An 11,092-nucleotide genomic window follows, 5' to 3' on the forward strand; every position below is an offset into this window, starting at 1 on the left:
TTGTGTAGCCTTCATGAAATGCTTTTGTTAGTTTTGACTGTCAGAGAGATAGTGACATGCAGTTCTTACATTTATTGTAGAGCCTCTTCTCTTTTGTAAATCCAGTTTTAATTATTTACAATGAATCACGAACGTCCAAGAAAAGCCGGACAGATTTCATGTATAACATGACTTAAAGGCAAAAACACACTCCCTTTTTTAGACTGGATCACTCTAAACCAGAAGTTTCTTGAGGTGCAGTTGAAAGAGTGTTCCTTAGTGATCATGAAATTTCTACAGAAAACTACTTAACAAAGGAGATGTAAATGTTTGTAGATCAATGGAATAATGTAGCAGGAGGGGGTTGCTTTTCCTGCACAGAACTGGTTTGGGTTTGTGGGGGTTTTTTTGTTGTTGTTGTTGTGGCTGCAAGTTGATCGCCAAGAAGCATGTTTCCTCTCCTGTCCTGTCAAAGCTCTCACTAATAATTATGTGCTTTCAGTTAATTAAGCTGGAGCAACACAAAAGTAGACTAGCTTGGGTAAGTGGCAAGAAAACATATCTGGGTTGTGTTTGAAGAAGGATTTTAGTCATTTTACCAGCAGAGTCACTGATCCACCAAATCTTTATTCATGTGGGTGATCTTTGCACTTGCAAATAATCCTGTTGTAGCTCACCATCTATGAATGAAACTCCTGTCTGTATTAATATACACTTTGTTTTATTGACTGTCAATAGGAAATAATCAAGAGTAAATGTTAAAGAGCACATAGCTCTGATTAAAATAGCGCCTTAAAAGCTTTACCTGCGGAAAGTGCTACAGCAGCAATATGACCACTTGTCTCAATATCAATTGAGTAACTACAGCCGAAGTCTGGGTAACTTGAGTGGGCATTCTACTCTGCTCGAGACTCTGTCTTGTGAATTCTCCAGCTTTTCCTGGAAAAGAATTGCCTGTGTCTTTTAAAGCACGTCACGAGGGATGAAAGTTTGCCTAATGCTAGTCATTTCAAATTTCTCAAAAATGCCAGCAAGCAGATAATCCATCAGGTCCAGCAACAACTAACAGTTGCTGGTAATGAACTGTGGTTTAAGTTAAATAATAAGAGTATTAAGAAAGGAATATAACACGTGAAGGAAAACCAAGGGCTTACATGAGCTGTTACCTTGTCTTGATTCTGTATATTATATTCAAATACAGTTTACCTACCATTGCTCCTCCATGCATAAGTCAGTACCTCTCTGCAGCCCTCCATGCAGAGAAGGCACTTGCTAAGTCCTGGAGAGCAGAATATGTTTTGGTTAGAAGAGTTGGAGTGTTACCCCCCTCTTTCTCTCCTAGTGCCCATTTACTAAGTTGGGGGATGCCCCAGGAAGAGACAGGTGAAGTTTCCCATGCTCTGGCTCTCCACCTCCCTCCCTGAGGACAAGATGCTGTGTGGGGCATGGCTACTGGAAAGACTTCCTTCGTGTTGAGCAGCTGACAGTGTAGTTAAATAAATCTCCATGAGAAATCATGGGCTCCTAGGGAAGTGGCTGGTACCGTGTCAATGAGTAAACCCTCAGCTGCTGTGAATCTGGGAAGTTCTGCTGCACTGAGCTCCTGCACACGTCCTGCCTGCCAGAAGTGCTACAGGTCTGCAGGTGGATGTACAGCTCGCTGCAATGTCTGCCTGGCAAAAGGGCTGAGGATCAGCCCCACCGTGAGGGAATCCCTGAGGGTGGCTCTGTGTCTACTTCACCAACACCTCTCATTTAGACTTGGATGTCTGCAGGAAACTTCTTGCAACAAGAAAGGGACCGGGAAGGCACAGCTCTACCTTTCTGTAGCAGGACCTATTGCATCCTGCCCAGTAAGCTCACAGCTAAGAAGTGAGTTAAATTAGCAATAAAAGTAATCTGGAATGAATTTCATCTAAACTTCGTTTTTCTTTGCCTATTGAAAATAAGTTCCCAGGCGTCTATGCCCTTGGAAAGGAACAGTGAGCCCCCACCGCACTCCCATTACTTGAGATTCACCTCCAGCCGTTGCTGCTAACATTTTTTCCTTTTTTTTTTTTTTTTTTTCCTTTCTCCTTTCTAGGTTGAGTTCTTTAATAATTTCGTGTCTCTTTCAGTCTAGGCTCCAGCCTGGGAAAAACAAACCTGCTAGCCTGGCGAAAGCCAAACACACATGGCCCAATTACCAGCTTCCCCACTGTTCCTTTGGGCTGGCTGGTATTCTCCCTGCCTTTGTTTTGCTGCCTGCTCCCTGCCTCCGAGCAGCTTCCTTTGACTCCGCTCCATGCAGCCAGGCAGAACAAGATCCAGCAGGTAAACTGAGGAAGAGCTATTGTCCGTCTGCCCCTCCCCTGCGGATCGCTGCAGTTTATCTGCCAGCAGAGCTTCCTGCAGGCATACACCTCTGTGAAGAGCTGCTTTGCTTTGGAATGGGGGAGAACGCCTTGTTCTTTGCGTTCGAAGTGCTTGCGCGTGTGCAGGGGAGGGCTGGCGTGTCTCGGCAGCAGCAGACCAGGTGTTGCGGATGTGGCACTCCGGCTCCGCGGGGTGCTTGTCTGTCCTGCGGCCGGTGCCTCGGCTGGCGCTTGTCCTGAGCGCCTTGGGAAGAGCCGGGAGGATGGATGGCATTGTCTTCACAGCCGTGCGCTCCCACAGCTCTCCTGGAGGAGGGAATGTGCGGGAGCAGCGCCGTGAGGACCGGGCCTGGCTGCCCGGGGAAGGACGGTGCCCAGGGTTACCTGTCAGTACCATTTGGGAGGGGGGCATGGCAGGCCCTAGGGCTGGGCGCTCACCGTGGCTCGCTGGGTCTCAGCTCGTGCCTCTGCCAAGCTTCCCTGCTGCAGCTGCAGGGGTGTCCACCTGGAGGGGAGAGGAGGGCAAACTGTTCTCCAAAGGCGGTGTGCCAGCTGGGATCCGTGGAAGAGCTCTTGGGGTGACGAGGAGTGCCAGTCCTATGTCCGTCAGCTGGGATCCCTGGAAGAGCTCTTGGGGTGACGAGGAGTGCCAGTCCTATGTCCGTCAGCTGGGATCCCTGGAAGAGCTCTTGGGGTGACGAGGAGTGCCAGTCCCATGTCTGCTCGTCAGGCTTGTCCCCTGCCCCAGTCCTGCTGTGTCCTGAGCTCCCCTGCAGCCCAGGCTGTCCCGTGATGAGGACATGTGCTGAGGACAGCTCTCTGCAGTCACGTCAGCTCATCCCTGAGCCCCAGCAATGCCGCCTCACACCTGCCTGGCTGCAGTGCCTTGAACGGGGCACCCCCAGGCAAGCTGCCCACACCGAGCCTGGAGCCTCTGTGGTGGGGCTTGCCGGGGCATCCAAAGCTGTTCCCGGGTCACAGCCTGGCATTAGGTGCATTTTTCCTAATGACTCAGCCAAGTAGGATAAGGGTGCAAGGTATCAGCCATGCAGCCAGCTGCTGGTACCTGTCCTGGAGAGCAGGATGCTTCGGGAGTCACAGTGGATGCCCTGAGGCAAAGTATCCCAAGTGCACAGCAGCCCTGAGGCTGCTCTATGAGTTAACAACCAAAAATCAATTTTGAACGGTGAGAACTGACTGGAAACACACTATCTTCGTCGTGTTTTCATTATCACGACTGATCAAATAGACTTGCCCTGCTCAGAGGGTTTACAGTTTCATGAAGGATTTGTGCGAGGGGAGGGAGCCAGCAAGGGGAGGGCCGGGCAGAAGCTTAGAATTGTTAGAATGTATCTCCATCTCAGAGCTCAGTTTGTAAAACAAATTCTTCAGACAGGTGCTTGAATTCACAGGCTCTTCAGAGGGAATTTATCAGCCTTCAGGAATATACTGCCTAAGAAAAAAAACCCCTATCTCCATCAGCTGCAAGGAAGGAAAAGCTAATCATCTAAACTTTAAGGCGGGAGAGGTGCAGCTGTCAAAGCTATAAGGTAAATGAGTCTGAGGCTGAAATGGTTTTTGCAGCAGAACTCTGCTCCCTGTTAAATAGGGGAGATTGAACTATAGCACTATTCCACTATTCCCTGGTAATGCACCATTTTGGGGCTGACTGGGTGGTCTTAAGTCCATTGCCACAGTGGTTATATCGCTGATACCAATCAAGGCCCCGCAGCTGAGACCCTGAGTGACCTGCTTCAGCAGCTTTTTTCAAACCCCAATTCACTCATTTGTGTGGGATGCTTTTCTGCTACTTTATTTATGGGATTACATAAATGAGCCATTAAAAATGTAAATCTTCAGAACAGTTGAATAATACAGATTTAAACAATAAGCTCAGGGCGGTACAGTACAGAAACTTCCCCGAACCAGCAGTACTGCACCATCGTGGCTATGGCAACAATAGTGGGCTAAGGGAAAGAGAGAGCAAGGAGGAAAATAAAACGTCCCGGCATTGTTACAGTCACTGGCACCACAGAAAGATTAGGGATTTTTTTTTTTTTTTTTTTTCCAGAGTATTAGAACAATAATGAAGATGTGTCATTATGCACCACAAAGGAGACCATGCCATCCCTCACATAGTGCAGGTGTCAAAACAATCAGACTGGCCACAGAATTGAGTTTAAGTGAAGTTTGTCCTACCTCACCACAAAGCATTTAACCCTTCCAGGGCCAGAGCCAACTACAGCCATGCCATGGCTAGCACAGGCTCTTTTCCTCTCTCCTGTGCCATTAGGCATCTGCTCTGTGCATCCTTTTCCATCAACAGCAGCAACAGAGCTGTACACTATGTGCCTTGCTGAGGAGGGGTTGGCTGCAGGTTTTGTTTGGCTTTCATTGTGCCTATAACTCATTAAAGTATCTGGTGAAGCAATAACACAGTAAAGAATTGTATTGAGGTTTAGTTAAATCCTATGGCAAGCTTCTCTCTGCAAAGAATAAAACCATGGAAGTAGCTTCTAAGCTCTGCTAAGTTCAAAATATCTGAGCTACAATAGCAGTCTACTGATTTCCCCTGCTCAGAGGTGTATTTTAGCTGTTACATAACAATCTTAATGTGACAGCTGTAGTGAAGAAGATGTGCACTCCTTGCAAACAAACTCTGAGATACATCAGTGCTCTCCCTAGAACCAGATTACACCATGTGTTGTGCTATTTCAATACGTTCTTCCTATCATTTAGTTCTGGAATTGAGTAGGCATTTTATGTAAGTAAATTTGGGAGAGTAAATTTGGGAATTCATATAAAATTCATATTACCTCTCTATTTCAGAGGTCACCACTCCCTGAATTTTAATATTTCTAAACTAAAAGAAAATGCATACCTCTACCATCCTAATTATTCCTATGCTGTAAGAAGGGCAAAATTGCTGCCCAGTGAATCACAACCCACTTGCAAGAAAGACCATGACCCCACCAAACCAGAGCTGCATTTATGGGTCTGGCCGTGATGGAAACAGCTGCATACAGATAAAATATTTTGAGGCTTGGGCCTGTAAAACTTATAAATAAACGCCTTCTGGAAAAAAAAAAAAAAAAAAAAAAAAAAAAAAAAAAAAAAAAAAAAAAAAAAAAAAGGCAGTTAAATTCTTCTGCAAATAATGTAAGTAGGGAAGGTGTGAAATGGCTTCCAAGTGAAGTTTTCCGCAACAATGGTTTTCCATGCATTGCTGTACTTAACTTTCCTTTTAGGACACCTCATTTCACAACTATGGGACCTGGTCTGGATTCCTTTTTTACATCTGTACAAATCCATAAACCAAAGAGTTACTGTGAATTTACGCTGATGCAATTTTGAAGTGAAGCTGTTTTGTAGTCTCTTTTATTCTTACAGTTCAATATCCTTTGCTGATTTTTGCTACCTTTCCTTTCTGAAGGCTGTTTCCATTAGTTTATCAATATCATAAAGAGTTTTTAGCATTCTTATAACACTCAAAATTCGACCTAGCTTCACAGAGGAGCTGAAGTTGGGAGGTCACCTGGTCCAAACCACCTCCTCAAGCAGGGCCACCTAAAGCTCGTTGACCAGGGCCATGCCCAGAAGGCTTCTGAATATCTCCAAGGAGTTATAAGTATCTCCAACCATCACGTTGTGATGATTTGTTATTGGTTGAACTGCTTACTGGTAACAGTGTGGCTGATTTCCCTGTTGTAGATAATGGACTCCATAAAAACTTGCCAACTCCCTAATGTTTTTACCTGCTCTAATGGGACAAGAAGAATTTCTGATAGTGGAAATGGGAAAATACTTAAAGAATACTGTGGTCATCAACTATTGCCATCTCCCAATGGCATTGTTTCTTTGGCTTGGAGGAAGAAAGAGATAAAATGGGAAATTTGATTTATTGGCTAAATAGAGAGGCCACAAGAGCACAGGATGCAGACAGCTTTGTGTTAATGAAGAAAGTCTTCCTCTGGGAAGGAAGATATGCATATGAGCCTTTTTGAGATCACTGGATTGCTCTCAGGGCAGAATTGGGGTTGTAGTGTAGATAGATCTTGCTCTCAGTCAAAGAAGTGGTATTTCCAGATGCTCCTGCCTTATTGGGTGTGATGTTATTAGTTACAAGTGGTTACAGTGTTGGTCTGTGCAGCCGTGGGCATTAATGGGACAGGACATGGACTGCAGCCCCCTCCAGCCCACCCACCAGGTGTGTAGCACATCAGGAGAGCTGCACATGTTTGGCTGCCTCTTCAGGAGTCCCCACATTAGCTTTGCCACCTCAGTGCAGAACGTGGAGCGGGGTGATAGAGAGGAAAGCTGGCCTTGAGGAAGATCTCCAATGGGTCATGTGCACGTTCAGGCTTCTGAGACACTGGACTGAGTGATCTGGATCCAGGTTTTTAAGCATATTTTTAAGAAGTAGTAATGGGCTACAACCCTGTTTGCTTCAGGGGAACAGCTGAATGTTAATCTTAAACTTTTCAATCTGAAAGCAAGTAGTTCATTAAAAATAGAGGCTTAAGGAGATTAGCCACTCCACCATCTTAATGTACATTATTTTCTTTGTTATTCGTTCTACATCAGCTCAAGCAAGTACTTCATCTGTCTAAGTCAGATTGTAGCCCCTCTGGTGTTGTCAAAGTGGTTTTCCTCTTTGTTCCCTCAGTAACCAGCACTGAAGGAAGCTTTGAGATCTCACCTAGTTTGAAACCTCTCTTATGATTCAGGAATGAAAAATTTGAACCTCACTATGGGGGAGAGAGGGAGAAGGGGAGAGAGGGAATAAGGGAGGGAGGAAGGGAGGAGGGCAAGAGCATTTTTCATGGTTTTATATGGTGTAAGGCATCTTCTTCAGGCAGGATCTGCTGCTGAACTCACTGGTGTCACCAAGAGCACTCTCCCTTCTCCCACCCCATCTTGCTTTTTCTGCAGGCAGCTGCAAGGCTCTGCCAAAGGTCACCTGCACCAAATTGCTTCGTGCTGCTGTCCTGGGTCAGGGAAGCTAATAAATATGAGCTTCAGTGGGAGAGAAAGGTCAGGGTGACTGTCTCCTCTAGAGAATAAGTCAAGGAAAAGGAAAATCAGATTTCATCTCTGGCTTTATAGAAGGAAGTCTCCCCTTATCGCTTTCCCAATGTGCCAGTTTATCAGCACTTTGGCTGATATTTAAATGGAGCTGGAATTCCTCTGTGAATGCAGAGTCCTAGGTTGGAGAGACGTGTCAAGATAACTCTGTGAGTTTCTCAAAGCCCTGCTGCAGGAGCAAGTAAGTCAGGAGACAAGCTGATAAAAACAAGAAACTTGTGTCCATGTTCTGAGCTTCTTGAGGACATCAGGGCAGCCACGATTCACCCTGGCCTTGCTCCTTTGCATTGCCCCAGGCAGGAGTGCCATTGCTTCCTGACAGAAATGGGAATGTCCTGTGTTGACCTGACAGCAGTGTGAAGGCTCACTGGGGCCAAAGACCACGAGCCCTTCAGCTGCAGAACTCGCCTGCATTCTCTGGGTGGAAAACTTGCTGCCAGGACCAATGAGGTCCTCACTTTGTAACTTGCTTCAGGTTACAAATGCAAACCAATACAAGAAGCTTTTTTGGGGGAATGAGGGACAAAGGGTGTCTCTCAGCTCCATCAGAATTTCTCAGGTGTGTCAGTCCTTTCCCTATAGCCCTGAGGCCAGCAGAAAGCATGACCATGAAGTAGCAGAAAATTGAACTCCCTTTGAAGTCAAGACATTGAGGAAGCCTCTCCAAAAGCTGCTGTTTTCCTCTCCCTGTCTGCAGCAGTGCGTCTGTCTCCAGTCCTCTCTCGGGATCCATTGCGGAAGGTGGCCAGGAGATGAGGTCTGTGGAGCCGTTGCCTCGCAGTTAAGCCTGGGTCAGGTAAAAGCTGGGATGCTTTGGAGTAGCAGCAGATGTGGATAAAGAGCAGCATGGGCGGGTGCATGCAAAGCGCAGTGTGTGCAGGGAGTAGTGCTGTCTGTCACAGGCGGGAAACGTGTGGGAAGTTCTTGGAGCAACAAGTCCTTCTGCTGGCCCAGAAAAGAGACAGAAACCTTTCCTGCCTGAAGTCTGTGGTTCGTGTACAGATCTGAAGAAAATCTCCTACACCTGAAGGGTTTTTTCTCCATCTCTATCATCAGTTTAATAAAAAGCTTCCACTATTCTGACATAAAATTCTTTCTTCACTTCTTTCTCCTTTTTTTTTTAACCTGTTCCCGCTCAGATGAAATTTGACACTCTGAATTAAGGCTAGATTTTGCCCTCTCATAAACCACAAATGCAATTTCAGGAACAATGTTGACTATGACCACACGGTTAAAGAAAGAAAGAATCAAAAAACCAAAAATAACCAGTGTGAATTCAAAGTGAAAATGAATGGAGTCCGTCTCATTCATAAATGTCATACGAGACTTTGGTTAAAAAGGCAAGCCTGTCATCCCGAGGCCAGCAGCTGTTGTTATGTTGAACAAAATGGATACAAATGGGTATTATTTTAAAGTGAAATGCTTAATCCCAGGCCTAACAAGCCCACTGTCCTCTCCGTAACCCTGTGTCATACAAGCCATGATATCCAGTAGAGGGCTTGATTGCACAGGAAATAAAATTCCCTGGCTGTGCCCTACCAAACCTACAAACACCCTGGCAATGTTTGAGTTACTATGGCAATCACAAAATAGGAAGGCCTTTTCTTCTTTTCCCCATCTCTGCATGCAGCCGCGGGCTGCTCCTGAATAGCTCACATCTGCAAAAAGTTTTAACACGGTACTCAGATAAAGAAAAGGATCCCAAAAATGGGCATTGACCCGTCTCAAAAAATGTTGCAAATTTTATATACAAGAATTGGGGAGCTGTGCCACTTTGTGCAGGTTATGTCATAATGTGAACAAAAAGGGATAAAAGCTGATGAAGGCTTTTGCTGCCAAATATGAAGAGAGGGGAAAAAGCATAAGTAAATGACAGCTTTAATGCAGATGTAAGAAGAAAAGTCAAAGATGGGTGACAGAAAGTTGCTGGTCAATGAATAAGGGAAAAATTTCTAACACAAAAACCAGACAAAAGAGTAAAATACAATAAAAATCTCACTATAGAGAATACTGAGAAAAGTCCCAAAAGCACAGTGAGCAAAATCTTGGAGCTATCAAACCATGTGAAACGGACATGTGGTTCTTTAGAGTGGCCCATTTCAGGCATTAATAGCTCCCATTATAAAGGGGGAACCTGATCTCTGGCCTGGAAAGCTTTCAAGAAGCAGACTTTTTACAATAAAATTGAAAAGCAAAACAAAACTGAACCTTTCTGCCTTGCACAAATTAACTAGGATTTTGGTCTTTCTAGGCAAATTTGGTCCTGCATAATGAACTGTTACACATTTTACCAGTTTTCCCTGGACAAATGCTTTCTACTAATGAGGAATAATTACATATTTAAATGGAGATTTGCTTTCTGGCAGATCTGGCAGATCCCGTGCTTTCTGACTGTACACTTTCCACCATTAAAACACACTTATTTTTGATGCTAGAAACTTACCTTTACCAACAAACACCTAATTCAGATGCCTGCAGGGAGCGTGTGAACACGCGTTAAGTGCCTGATGGTCTCACCAAGTTGTTTAATCCCAGTGAGGGGAAAGGACAAATCCAGAATTTAACGTACAGATCTGCTGCTCTGAGCTAGCTTTGCCTCAGATGTCTGGATCTCTGAGGTAGGAGCTGGAAAGTACCACCACCACCTTCCCACACAGTAGCTCCATTTCTCAAGAAAGTTCACCAGGAGTAAATTTATTCTTAATTTGCTCTTAATCTTAGATTCGATTGACATGTTATAGCTTCTGAAAGTATCATTGCACTTTAAAAGCTCTTACTGACAAGTCACATTAATCACTGGCTTCTGAGAAAGGCTTAATGTGAGGAAATGAATGAAAATGGCATAAACCGTTCACAAAAAAATCCAAAGGGCCAAAAGAAACCCCAAATCCAGTAAAAGTGGGACTGCATTATACATTCATTGACTCTTGTTCTTTTGGGGGTGTTTTGGTATGAAAAGAAAGAGACAATGGAAGACAATAGCGGTACCTTATCAAAGTTCATTCAAGCAGCTATTTCAAATACTTTTAACGGCTTGTCACTGGGTCTTGCAAGTCTCCGAGAGTCTAAACACTCTGTCACATTTGTGTACTAACCACTTAAAGTGCTGCTAAAGCCTTTTGACCTGGACTGACTCTCCTTTATCTAGGTCAAAATGCAAGGCAAAGCCTTTGTGTTCCACGGCCTTCATTAAATTCATTGATTTGACCTGTATTTTAAAGACCAAAAGTCAAATGGAATGGGAAGTTAAAGTTCCCATACAAAATCTTCCACTGAGCACTTCACTGCCTCCTTGAACTATGTAACATACAGAAAAGGCCATCTCACGGCCATTTGAAGTGTGGGCTATAGCTGGAGTGGCAGTTTTGTCCAGTTTTTTCAAGAGCTTTGATGGAATTCATCAGAGCTTTCCCTGTCTTAAATGGGGACAAAAAGAGTTGAAGCTTGCAGACAGTCCCACTGGCCATTTTTTCTTGCCCCAAGTCATCCATTCAACAGGGCATAGCAAAGTTCAGGGGTAGGTAAATAATATTTAAATGTCTTTAGCACACAGGCGGGGATGAGATTTGTTGCTTTACATTAGACTCTTGCCGTGCTCAGGGTCAACTGCACTATCTGGGTAAAAGAAGTGATCAGCTTTTACTGTATCAGGAAATAAACCTTCTGCATTTGGA

Source organism: Hirundo rustica, chromosome 2 (genome assembly GCF_015227805.2).
Source record: "Hirundo rustica isolate bHirRus1 chromosome 2, bHirRus1.pri.v3, whole genome shotgun sequence".
NCBI lineage: Eukaryota > Metazoa > Chordata > Aves > Passeriformes > Hirundinidae > Hirundo > Hirundo rustica.